At 44.4% G+C, this 13435-nt stretch overlaps 1 pseudogene; it reads right to left on the reverse strand.

The window, feature by feature from the left end:
* Positions 1-404: 404 nt before the first annotated feature.
* Positions 405-4260, reverse strand: LOC100730006 (sorting nexin-30-like; annotated as a pseudogene).
* Positions 4261-13435: the final 9175 nt, after the last annotated feature.

Genomic DNA, 13435 nt, shown 5'->3' on the forward strand with positions numbered 1-13435 from the left:
TTAAATACTGCATTGTTTTTCTTGTGTCAGAAACCCAAAGTATAAATAGGAGTGGAATGGAGGACAGATATTAGGAAGTAGGAAGCATTTGTCAAATGAGAAGGGGAACAAGAGATGGGGGAGAAGGGATGGAAAGGAAAACTCAAGAATTCAAGGAAAAATAATGACCACAAAGAGGGGAGGTAAAAGAACAAAAAACAAAAGAATTAAAATGTTATGTGCATGTACAAATTCCCCAAGACGAAGGTGCTCATTATGTACTACAGATATGTGCTAATACAAAATAAATTGAAAAAAAGAAGGACATAGGACTCAACTAGGTAAATATCTACCAAAGTCAAGTTTAATATAAAACTTGTATAGAAGGAGAGTTTTCAGGAAAAGGAGAGAGAGAGAGACTGGTCAGTTTGATGACTTAGGAATAGGAGTCATGAAGTGGGGTGGTTTGGAGCTGGCTGGTTGACCCTGGGCTGTGATACCCAAAAACAACTTGTGCACAGAGGAGAGTGGGTCCAAGGAAAGATGTGAGGCAGGACAGGGATGGGGCAGGTCCCTGTGGGATTTGGAACTAGTGTGTTGGAGAGAGGGAGAGAGCAGTTTGCTACTCAGTGTGAACTGACTTACTGAGGAAAAATAAAATGAGCTGAGCCAGACTTTGAACTATTAGGAAGAAAACAAAAGCCAGAGGAGTCAGTCTCCAGTGATGGCGAAGCTTTTAGAGCTTTCAATGATACGAACTGCCTGCTGTGGCACATGTGTCGTAGGTTCGCCACCACTGTTGTGCTCCTGTTCTTATGGTCTGACTCGTTATGTGCGTGGATCTCTGTACCTAAGGACTCAGCTGTGTCACTGTTTATGTCCCTAGACTACATGAAAATCTTGTCTTTGGACCAGCTACACCATGTGTTGGGAGCCGTTGAAAAGCTGGAAATTGACTGCATGTGCAGGGCTGGAGCATGGCTGTCCCAAGATCAAAAAGCACCTGAGGCAAGCCTCAAGAAGAAGCTGCTTCAGTCCAGAGAACACCAAGCCCCAAGACAATGCAAACCACAGGCATCATGTGACATTAAATTGCTAAAATATATAAATAAACACCCCTACAATGAAGAGGTAGTTTCTTTACTCCTGTCAGAAGAGTAAAGGCCCCACCTGAGCCCAGCTTTATCTCTTCTTTATTTCCTCGTCTGCTCATGGTCCTTCACCCCAAGAACCTCAAGAGCCATGTGGGTCATGCAATCATGTCTTCAAACATTTGTAGCTGCTCATTTAAATTAAAAAGCGAGAAATGGGGGAGGGACACATGGCTCCCTCTGAATTCAGATGCATTAATGTAAAATAAGTTTTTTTTTTAGCGAAAAAAATGCACGTTTTTTTTTTTCTCACAAAAAGTTGCTGATCTGTGGCATGCTGGTGTCAGGAACATGATTGAGGAGCGCCCTCATTCCAAGGGATCACAGGGGACAGGATGCTGGATTGCTCAGTCAGCATGGGTGCATCCAAGACACTGATTTCAGGGGCTTCATGTGAACCACATACAACAAAACACATCACTCGTCAAAGCAGGCAGCAGGCCACACTCACAGCTATAGGACAGTGTAAACTAAGGATGTTACTCAGAGGTCCCAACTCCTGCTTCACAGGGGTCAAGGCAGGGCTGCTGTGTCACTATAGTAAGCATCTTTTCATGACCCCTTCCTGCCCCTGAAAAGCTGGACCTGGACTCTCCTCCATAACAGGCAACTTGGCTGTCCCCAAAGAGGAAACAGGAGACGTCACAGGTCAACTGTGGGTTGCTGTGTTCCTCACTTTCAAGTCTGCATAGTGTTCCAGTTAACAGGTTCCTTTATGACATGGAGATATGCTTCTTTTTCTGAGAAATGGTTATGGCCTTGCAGACTTCACTAAGGAATAAATACTGATTGAAAACATCTGTGGGGTGCAGAGGAGGAGAGAAAACACAAAGGAGAGGTGCTTCTGTGTCCAGTGCTATTGGGAGCCATCGAAACTGGAAATTGAACACACGCGCAGGGCTGTGGCATGCCCAAGGCATGGCCCAGGCAACCTGAAAACAAAGAGATGCTTCAAAGGGCAAGATAAGGTCATAGCTGAGGACAACTGGCCCCCACTCCAATGAACTAAATAAAGACTGTAGCTATAAGCGTTTCACTCCTGCAGTGAAATGCGACATGGAAATCTTCTCCTAAGATATTTCTCTGAAATTAATGTAAGGTAGTTCTCCTAAATTAAATATAATTTGTAACTTAGCAAAGTCCTTGAACCACTCCCAAAGTCTGTTCAGTTTCCTGCATTGTTTGAAAAAAAATAATAAATATGGGCTGCCCAGAGACATTCCCTGTCTTAGCCCTTGGAGTCCCAAACTCTACAGAAGGGTTTTAATCCTCCTGGAGCCCTAAAATCATACCATTTATCTTATTTATTTAAGCCTTCACTGTACATTCATTTGGGAGATTGGGGTTCTAGGCCAGATCCTCGATACAGCACCACTTCTCTGGTAGTGCAGGGACATCCTGGTACAGGGAACCATGCCTGTGTAGGTAGGAAAATCTTGTCCCAAGGAGCCTACTTGGCCCCTGGCTTCTCCTGCGGCAGCGGAAGGGTCAACTCCACACCATGAGGTACTGCTTCTCATAATCCTAGATGTTCTTGTCAGCCAAGTCCGTGAGCAGCTGCCAGAGGTCCTGCTGCTTGTTCTGCTACCTCTCCATGTTGGCCTTCCGGTTGGCTTGAGACACTCCCCAGGATCCTGACATTTATTCTGATGCCACCTTGGGATGATCTTTCTGCCCTGGCCCACAGCTTCCGGTTTGTTTTCATACTCTGCTTGAACTCGATCTCTGTTCTTCAGTACACTTCATGGAGTCAGGGTATAACATATACTTCTTGAGCACAAGTAGGAAACTTTCAGCTGCTCGTCCAAGGCTTCAGAGCAGTTCCTGGATACAGGCTGACCCTCTCTCCCGAGACTCCACCAGCTCACCTTCTGAAGTGCTCCAGGTGGACTACACAGATCCACGTTCTCTCAGCCCCACAAGGTACTCTGTTTCTTCCCTAATGATCCATAGGGCTTTCTAGTCAATGGTTCCCAGCTTGAGTGCTATAGTATCTATGTATTCATCTGTGACTGCAAACTCCAGCGGCTACTCCTCTGTCTATAGCATCTGGTGATATGTTTGACTGACCCATCCATTCTGGTCAGCAATGTTATCCCCTGCTTCTTTTAGGCATCTAGGTCCTTAGCAATAAGGAAAACATTAAAATGTTCATGGAAAGAGAGCACAGAATGATCTGTAATTCTTTTCAGAAATTTATCCAAAGCTTTACTTCTGGTCTCCACAAACTTTTGAGAAAAAAAAAATCCAGGATGCCTCTCACCACAAACTTCTCACAATGTATGAGAATGAGATGAGTGGGCTGGGGTTTTCAGTTTGCTCCCCAGCCAGTCAAAACCCTGGTATTGTCAATGAAAAGGATATTCTGGTAACTCTGCCCTAGGACATGTGGCGGTGATCCTATATGTGATGGTGATTTGGGTCTCCACCCTACAGAGATGCTTCATGGGCTCTTCAACCATGATAAAGAGATCTCGGGTCTCACCATCAGTGTCTCAAGCTGAATTCTATTCAGACCAGAAGATGAAGAGGCTGGACCAGGAGCACCTGCTGGTGTGCCACATGTTGCGGCTATGAGGCTTCTCTAAGTTCCCTGGGGGAAGGTCAACTAGAGGATGAAGAAAATAAAGATAGAGACAGAAACCTGGGGTCCAGTGGAGCCCTTCCTCCAGATGGGAGGAAAAGATTGCTCATTTACCACAATGCATTGATTTACACACTTGTCTCATGCCCCTTTGCTTAAGTATCTATCTTATTATACCCCATGTTCTTGTGGCTGGAATATCTTTGTTCACCTCCAGCACTCCATGCCCTCAGGGTATTTCTCAGGTCCTCTGAGCCCTCGGGGCACTCCTGTTTGGGCAATTGTGAATGATCACTAGCTCAGTGGCTCCCAACAGCCCTGGTTGGGCAAAACGGGCAAAAAGAGATCCTTGTCACCAAAGCTGCAGGCCATAAGCATGTCTGGACTGGACGTGCTGTCATGGTCCACAGCCTCCTCGGTCCACCAGCCTTTTAGCTGGTGCAGACTGTCACATAGGGAGTTGGGCCTGGGGACTGCAGGGTCATGGTACGTGCCTCGGTGTCCTCCTGCTGCCTGGCTCCACGCCTGAGCCCGCTTTGGGTCCATCGGCACCTTGGCTGATTAATATGAAATAATTTTTAAGCATGGTTGTATTTTCTGTACCTGGAAGGTAAAAAACCAAAACCAAAACCAAACCAAACCAAAACAAAAAAACTCAAAATAAAGAAAAAAGTAAAATCCCTAAATCATCCCACGCACTGTTTTCTCTCCCCAGCTTTGAAAAAGTACACAGGCCCAGAGTGTTGGGAAGAACTTCAGGTCCGTGGTTTCTGCACCTGGAAAGTGGAGATTTGGCTCTCAGGGACTGTTTCAAAAACAGGATGGCTGAGTGTGACAGCTAAGCCTGTAATCCCAGCACCTCAGGAAGCTGAGGCAGGAGGACAACATGTTTAAGCCTAGCCTGGACAACACAGTGACTTCGTGAGACTTTCTCAATGTAAAAAATGAAAAAGCTGGAGATGCAGCTCGGTGTGAAGATCCTGGGTTTAGAAAGAAGAAAAGATGAATTAGATGAAGTAACAGGCACAGAACCTGCATCTTCTGTGTTTGATGTCCTTGATAGCAACCCGAGGGATTCTGCTGCCTCTAAGCTGAGAATTCTTTGACCAAAGGTAAATCAAGTGAGGTGGTCATCTGTGAGCCAGGCGGGGCCCCGTCCTCATTTGTCAGCAGCCTGGAACAGGCTAAGCATGAGGCTTGGGGTCAAGAATCAGCTTGGGGTCAGGGATAAATTTGGGGTAAGGATCAGTGCATGATTCTGCTTCCAGTGTCCTCAAGACCACTGGGCATGGTGACGCAAGCCTGAAATCTTAGCACTTGAGAGGCTGATGCAGGAGGATCACTGTGAATTTGAATCTACACAGTGAGACTCTGACACAAAGCAAAACAAAAACAACCCCATATACATTAAAGATTACATGAGGATATAACGCATGATGAAATGAACAACTGCTTTGAAGAAAAAGAGACACTACGCTACCCAGTGCTGATCCCACAATGTTACGATGTGAAATCCAGCAATACTATTATTCTTTGTTCAGACTGGCTTTAGCCTGCTTTGGTTTTGTTTAATCTTAACATACATGAAGAAAGATTAGGATAACTGCATGTATGTTTAAGTCTGTGAGATTGATAACCATATTGCTAAGTTTTTGTTGGATAGTTGAACAGAACCATTTGCAGTCTTACTGTTTGAACATCCGCTTTTGCTTCACTTTTTTTTTTTTTTTGTCTTTTTCATTTTTATCTATACTGGGGATCGAACTCACGACCGCCTGCTTGCAAGGCAGGTGCTTATGCCGCTGAGCTAAATTTCCAGCCCCCTTGCTTCACTTTTGTAACTATTTGTAAGAGGCCAATATGTAATTATCAACTAGTGATTTCTTTCTTTCTTTTCTTTTCTTTCTTTTTTTTTGTCTTTTTTGAGATGGAGTCTCGCTATGCAGTTCAGGATGGCCTTGAGCTCTCTCTGTAGCCCAGGCTGGTCTCGAACTCCCAACGATCCTCCCACTTCAGCCTCCCAAGTGCTGGGATTACAGGTGTGAGCACCATGCCCAGCTAACAAGTGATTTCTTGCTGTTTATTTTTTTTCAAATTATGTATTGTTTCTACCCTTTTTCTGTTTTGTTTTTTCTTTCTTTAAATAAAAAAAAACACTAAAGGTTACGTGAGGAATGGAATCCACAAGTGAGTTTCAGCGTTTACATTGTCAATGAGTGAAAGGGTAGGAAAAGTCCAATTCGGCAAAGCAGACCAGGCTATGGTGGGGCGGGGCCTAGGGTAGGGCGGTGTCTCTCCTGGGCGGGGCGATGTTCCATTGAAAACCTACAGCTCCAAGGTGCTCACTGCCTCTCCAGAGATTGCAGAGCGCAGTAGCACCCGCGGGGGCGCTGTATCGCGGTAGCACCAGAGGTCAAGGTCAGCCCTAGCATCCCAAGAGGCCGTGAGCTGAGGTAGCACTAGAGAGATCTCGACCTGCCCAGAGCCCACACGGCCTGCCAGCGCCCAGGGCCCAGCGCCCCGTAAGAAGGAAGCCCGAAGCAGTGCTTAAGAGACCCCGCACAGGAAGTCTTCATGGAGGCCAGTGGTGAGTTTTCCATGGGGGAACTGAAGCCTGTTGCATTTGGGGCAGGCTGTGTACCTGACCTGTTAGTGTTTTCTTTGGTTTTCTTAGTGTTTCTTAGTGTTTGGAGTTCTTAGGGTCTTGCTATCTGGGCCAGACTGGCCTTGAACTCACTATATAGCCCAGATTGCCCTTGAGCTTGCTGTGATTCTCCTGCCTCAGCTTCCCGGATACTGGGATCCTACTAGTGTTTTGTAGGGGTTCCAGCTTTCCTCCCTTAAAAATGCAACTAAGAGAATCTGAAGTTCAAGCCAAACCTGGGCCACTTAGTGATTTAGCCAGTCCCCATGTCAAGGAAAAAAAAAAAACAAAAACACAAAACACTGTGGATATAACCAAGGGTGAAGGTGAAGATCCTGGGTTCAACCCCCAGGACAGAGGAGAGAAGGAGAGGAAGGGGAAGTGGAAGAGGAGGGGAGGGGAAAGAAGAGAGGAATCTTGCTCAGGCTTGTAGGTGGGGACAACCAAGGTGACCACCCATCGCTGCTGGACAGTGGAAGTGGAGTTGGACAGTACTTCCTGAGAGGCTCGCATATTTTAAAATGAACCTATGGATGCGTAAGACAGTGCTTATATTTTTTACCGTATACATATGGCAGTTTTAATTTTTTTTAAAAAAATGTTTTGTATTATTATGTATTTTCAGTACATAATGTTTACATTCCCAGTGTGGACTTGGTACACACACAAAACACATCTTAATTCCTTTTTGCGTTCCCTTTTCCTCCTCTCCCTTCCGCATCTCTTTTTCTTCTTGGTTTTGAGAAGATGTGGGGTTGTGCTCGGGTGCAGGCTTGCGATCTCAGTGCTTAGAGGCAGGAGGAAGGCCTCAAGTTCAAACCGGAAAGGGTTACGTAGTGAGTTCAAGGCCGGCCTGAGCTACACAGTTCAAAACATGTACACACACACACACACACACACACACACACACACACACACACACACAGAGCTGGCATCCCCAGGGCTCACTGCGCTGTGAACAGAGGGTGGCCACATCTCTTCCCTTTGTTTGTGTTCCTTCAAACCACGCGGCAGTGTGGTGACTCCCAGCCGGAGAGCCTGATGGTTCTCACACTTTGGAGAATGTGGTGCTGGGTACTGAATTCCTAGGGAAGCGCTCTGCCAACCTGAATTATTAATGGCGTCACTTGCTTTACTCTCCTGCCCAGTCCAGTCCTTCCAGCAGGCTAAAAGCCTGACTGGCCCCTCCGGAGCTCACTGCCACGGCTGAGTACAGCCCTTGCTCTTCTTTTCAGAAGGAAACTGTCCTTTGCACCACAGAAAATGTAGAGCTGATATGGAAGCGGGCAAGATGGTAATTTCTAACATGGGTAGCAGCATTAGAGCTGGTTATTTTGGTGTTTTTTTTTAACTTTTTTTAACAAAAATTTTGAGACAGGGTCTCTCTATGTAGTTCAGGCTGGCCTTCAACTACCTATGTGACCCAGGGTGGTCTCAAATTTGAAGCAATCCTGTTTCAGCCTCCAGAGTGCTGGATTATAGGTGTGTGCCTCCACACCTAGCTCTGTGTTTGTTTTTTGGCCCCTTCTGCCCCCCCCCCCCCTTTTTTTGAGACAGGGTTTGCTGTATAGTGCAGGCTGGCCTTGAACTCAATACAATTGTGTCTCAGCCTTCAGAGTGCTGGATTACAGGCGTGTGCCTCCACGCCCAGGTCTGTATTTGCTTTTTGATCCTTTCCCCCTCCTCCACCTTTTTGAGACAGGGTCTGCTGTGTAGGGCAGCCTGGCCTTGAACTCAAAACAATCCTGCCTCAGTCTCTAGAGTGCTGGGATTACAGGCGTCACCAAGCCCAGTTTTGATCCTTTCTATATATAAACTGTGGAACCGGGCTCAGCACAGAAGACACTAGTCCACTCCTGGAGGGCTGTGTGTGACGTTCAGAAACCAGAGTCCAATGAACCATCACCTCCTAATCCTCATTAAGGAGACATTTATGGAGGACAGAGGAAAAAAGTTACAATTATTTAGGTTTTGAACACCTCCCCCATCTGAGTTCAACTCTCCCCATTTATCAGGGGGGATGAGCTGGCCTCTCTGGGCATTGTCAGTGCAGGCTGAGACTCCAAATATGGGTCCCTTTGCAAAGTGAGGAATAGCTTCCTCCCAACTTCCATCACCATCTCCCTCCTTCTTCTCCCCGGTCTTCTCTTTGTGTTTCAGAATTACTCGTTTATTCCATGCACAAAGGACTTAAAGGAGTTTGTAATTTTGCTAATGCCCAAGTCATATACAAATAACTTTGACAAAGTTCTGCACTTTGTACCTATGTGGACAGTCTGGAATTTGCTTTAGTAATCTTATTCTTTACACAAATATGCTTTACACAGATATTCTATACACAAATAAACTAGGGTAACGTTTGAGAGCATTGCCTTACACAACTAGGTCTTGCTGGAATATTCTTGACTATTCTTGTTCCTTCATCTTCCAATTACAGTGGCCAAGTGAAAACCAAGCCCAACTTCTGCTGGACACAGACATCACCCTGGGGGAGGAGAGGAGGAGAAGAAGGAGGAGACAGAGAGAGACAGTGGGAAGGAGCCTACATCTGCAGGCCAAGGAACCTCCTGGGCTCTGCACTTAGGCACATTCCTCAGCCTCCCAATTCTCCTGCCTCAGCCTCCCCTGCAGTGATGGGCAGGCATCCCACATTCTGTCCTCCTGTAGCTTGGTCCTCTGGGCAAAGGCTTGGCTTGAGTTGTCAAAACATTGAACTGGATGAGGGGCCAGAAAGGACTTAGATGGGAAGGAGGGGTCAAAAGCCAAGATTGTGGTGATTCCTGTGGCACAGGATTCTGTGCTTTCTGCCTTTGGCAAATTCTCCTGGGTAATTCTTTGAGAGCCTCTCTTTTGAGGTGCTCTTCTCCCTGGACTTTGTAGTTGCTCAGCAGCCCGTCCCTCTGCTGCACGTTTGTGTTTCTTCAGCTTCACCAGCTCATTCCCCAGCCTCCGGTGTTCACTCTGCAGCTTGAGTGCAGTGCAGGGTGCCACTTACCACGTCCACAGGTCAGGGCTTTAGTGGAGGCTGAGAGTCGCAGGGTGCTGAGACCATCGAGGTGTCTTGGGCCTTCTTCTTGGGTCTTCTCAGATATTCTCTCATTTTGATGGTCTTTTACAGATGCAGTTTTGTTCTCAAATTCCCGGGCAGTTTTCATCTTCTGGGTCTAATTTCACCAGCTTTGGTTTTGTTTCTGTGTTTGTTCTTTGAGACAGGGTCTCACTATGTAGTTTGGGTTGGCCTTGAACTCAGTATGGAGTGCAGACTGGCCTTGAACCCAAGGCAGTCCTATCTCAACCTCCCGAGTCCTTGGAGTACAAGCATGTGTCACCATGCCTGGTTCACCAGCTTTGTTTTGAGGGCTTCAGTTTCCTCCTTATATGGCATAGCTCCTAAAGCAACTTTGTTCCGTGGTGCTGGGATCTTTTCTTTTTCTTTTTCTTTTTCTTTTTTTTTTTTGTGATGCAGGGTCTTGGTATGTAGTCCAAGCAGACCTTGAACTCTCTAAGTAGCCCCAGGTTGGCCTTAAACTCATGGCAATCCTCCTGCTTCATTTTTCTAAATTCTGAGATGACAGGAGTGCACTATGATCCCTGGCCATTTCATTTGTTTTTTCAGGAAATTTATTTGCTATATTAGCTTAAGTTTGATGTTTTACTATTGTGTCACTGGACATTTCAGGTTCTTCCTGCATCTTTATAATCTCGCTTTCCTTACGCACAGCACTTTCTTTTCCCTCACACAAGGAAGTTCCCAGCTCCTGAGTCTTCTCTGTGCTCAGCGGTGCAGCTCTGTGGTCAGCAGTGTAGCACGAAGACTCCTGCAGACTCATGTGGCAAGATTACCACAGGGGCCGGACACCAGGAGGAACAGCCTGTGGTGGTCACTGCACAGGGTTCTGCCTTTTCTCTCTCACTGATCTCTGGTCCTGCTGCTGCTCTTTGCCTCTGACAGCACCCCTTTCCTCAAACTCTGTCAGTTCATTAATACTCTATTATTTTGCTAATACAGAAGTCATTCACATGACAACTGCTGTCATCTTTTTTGTGGATGTCAAAATAAGTCCTCAGCCTCTGCTCCAAAAACAGAGCCATTTCTTTCCTATTACCTAGTGTTTGTTGAAATTCAGTCTTTATGCTGGGGAAGTCACTTTCTGAGAAGTTTGAGAATTTCATCAATAGGCAGATCCCTATGCTGGTTCAGCTTGAGGCTCCTGGACCCTGTGCCACATCCCTCCTGGGCCTGTTGGAGGTGCTGTATTTTAACGTGCATTTCATTCTGCTGTTCCACTTCATCAATGAAAGTCATCCCAAGCTTGTTGATGGATTCATGTTGTTCTTCTTTTGTCTTTGACCCATGGCTCAGCCTATACTTTTAAGTTTCTTCATGACTCTGCAATTCCATGGAATGCCTGCCTCCAGTTGATGGTAAGAATCTGGTTGGTTTGTAGGGGTTGAAGTGAGAGGTTTGCTCTTACTCTAGTTGAAAGCTCTTTCTGGGTTTCAATTGCCTTCTCCATGTCAAGAGAGTCTATGCAAACATTCACAATGATTATCCATCTGTGAGTCAAGTAACCCTTTAGAACCTCTCATAAAGTGAGAAAAAGACAAAGTATCTAAAGAAGGAGATGACTTTAAACTGGTAAAAGAAGCTGTTGAAGGTGAAAGTGATCAGTTGAAAGAAAATACTAGAGACACTTTGGTTACAATCTAAGAAGTTCAAGACAAATAACAACAGCCCTTCGGTGTGGAAGAAAAAGATCAGAGTCATGAGTGAGATGGGGCAACTGTAGAGGCAATTTGAAGCCAAAGACTTCTACTATTACGAGGAGAAATGGAGGAGCTCCAGTTGTCTGAGAGACTTCAGCGAAGTTGTGACCAAGCGTCATCCTTAGCTAAGGAGAGACAATCTACAGAGGCTGCAAGAAGTCATCCAGTCAGAATGTGACCAACTCCCAGAGCACATCAGAGATCATTGCTAACCACCAGGAAACGGAAGAGGAATTTAAGGTTGCTCATTGCTGCCTGACAGGATAAGAAAGCACTTATGAGCAAGGCTGAATCCCTCTGGGCTCAAACAACTAACAGGTGTTCAAAAGGAATCAAAGGAAACCAGTGAGGAACTGGAGAAAAGATCCAAGAGCTTTATGAGAAAGAGGACCGCCTTGTTAATGTAAAAGGAATTAGTGAGATGTAGGAAATGAAGGAATGGGAACAATTGAAGGACCTTCTCAGAGCCAAAGATTTTGCTGTCCAAGGCAGAGAGAGAGAGAGACTTGAGTTGAGTAAGAGACTGGAAAAAGTCATGCAGAAATAAAATTATAACTAGAGAAAGAGATGTCCTATAAAAGGTGCAGGGAGCCCTCTGATAGAGGGCTGCAAGAAAACCTCAGAGAAATTGTAAACTTCAAGAACTAGAAGAACAACTAATTTCCTTGTACTTATTCAGTTACTGAGTATTTTTCATCAGTCTCTTTCTTTATAATGTAGGAACATTTCTTATGACTAAAGAAATCTTTTCATGTCCAGAAAATCATAGATAATATCATCTTATTTTATTTCCTGAATTTATTTTTAGGTGAGATCTCACTCTGTTATCAAGGCTGGTTATATTCCCTGAGGAAGTGAGCCTCCTGCCTCAGCCTCTAGAGTGCTAGGAGAATAGATGTGTGTTACTCCACATCGACAACTAATCTACTTATTTTAAAGATAGGTTTTTAATTTACAGTACTTTTAAAAATAAGTATGAGGTGGAGTTTTACTTTTTAAGTCTTATTTTACGAATTGTTAGTCAACAAATCATCTTGTCTTCCTTTTATTCTAAAAATAAGTATGAGGTGGAGTTTTACTTTTTAAGTCTTATTTTACGAATTGTTAGTCAACAAATCATCTTGTCTTCCTTTTATTCTGCTAATATTCCCTCATGCTTTTCTTTCCACGTTTTTCAGGATCTCCAGCTCAAGGAGATAATCAGAATAACGTAAGAGGAGCAGGACATAGAAGAAGAAGACCACGACACAGATTTACAAAAGGCGAACTGTGGGTCCTGAATCAGTCATTTGAGCAGGATCCTTATCCTGATTTCACAACAAGGAAGCAATTAGCTAATCAAATCCACTGTCACCTGTATGTCATTGAAGTAAGTCTAATCCTCATAGCTTTGCATGGATATATCTTTTCGTACATAATACAGAAAATAAAGGAATTATGGAAAAGTTTCATTACTATGCATTACATAGGAAAGAGTTTTTTGGTGATCGTTTTTAAAATGTACTTCAAAGTGGTTGTGAATGCAGTACAAATAAATTTAACCAAAAACTTAGACAAGCTTAGATGCACAGAATAGTTAAGTAGTTATCATAATCCAGGATAGGGACTGTGAGGGTTTTCCTGGGGCCCTAGCTGTGGAATTATGCAGAACTGGAAGACTGTGTATATATATTGAAGGTAGAGATGATAGTATTTTGCTGAGGTATTGCGTGTGCAGAAATGGAGAAAAAGATAGCTCCGAATTTTTAGTTTAAACAAATGGAAAATCAGAATTTGTTTATATTTAACAATATAGGAAAGCTTGGAGGAGGAAAAATCCTCAGCCAGAAACATTAGGAGTTTTACAGTGAACATGTTATGTGTGATATGTAAATTCAACTACAAGAAGTGATAGTAAATAAAGTGCCAAATACAGTATTGTAAAGTCCCGGATTGGTAAGTGCTTCTAACACTTTGTTGTATGTGGGAGTATTTTTGGGGATGGGGGATAGTTTATCGATTTGTTTTTGTTACCGGGGATCAAACTCGTGACCTTGCACTTGCCAAGCAAGTGCTTACACCATTGAGTTAAATCTCTGACCCAATTTATGATATGATTATTTTTGAAATTTTTGTCATGGTTGCAGAAAATTGTTCCATATATATTAGAATTGTAGAAATGTGGGCTTGGGAAGTAGCTGAATGGTAGAGTTCTTGTCTAGTGGGGGTAAGGTCCTTGGTTCAATGCCCAGCACTATTTTATATACATAATTAAGATTCACTTCCATATTTATTTTTATCTATCATGGATCATTGGTGCTATTGTTTGCA

Source organism: Cavia porcellus, unplaced genomic scaffold (assembly GCF_034190915.1).
Source record: "Cavia porcellus strain 051 isolate PalLab524CR breed Dunkin Hartley unplaced genomic scaffold, mCavPor4.1 scaffold_28, whole genome shotgun sequence".
NCBI lineage: Eukaryota > Metazoa > Chordata > Mammalia > Rodentia > Caviidae > Cavia > Cavia porcellus.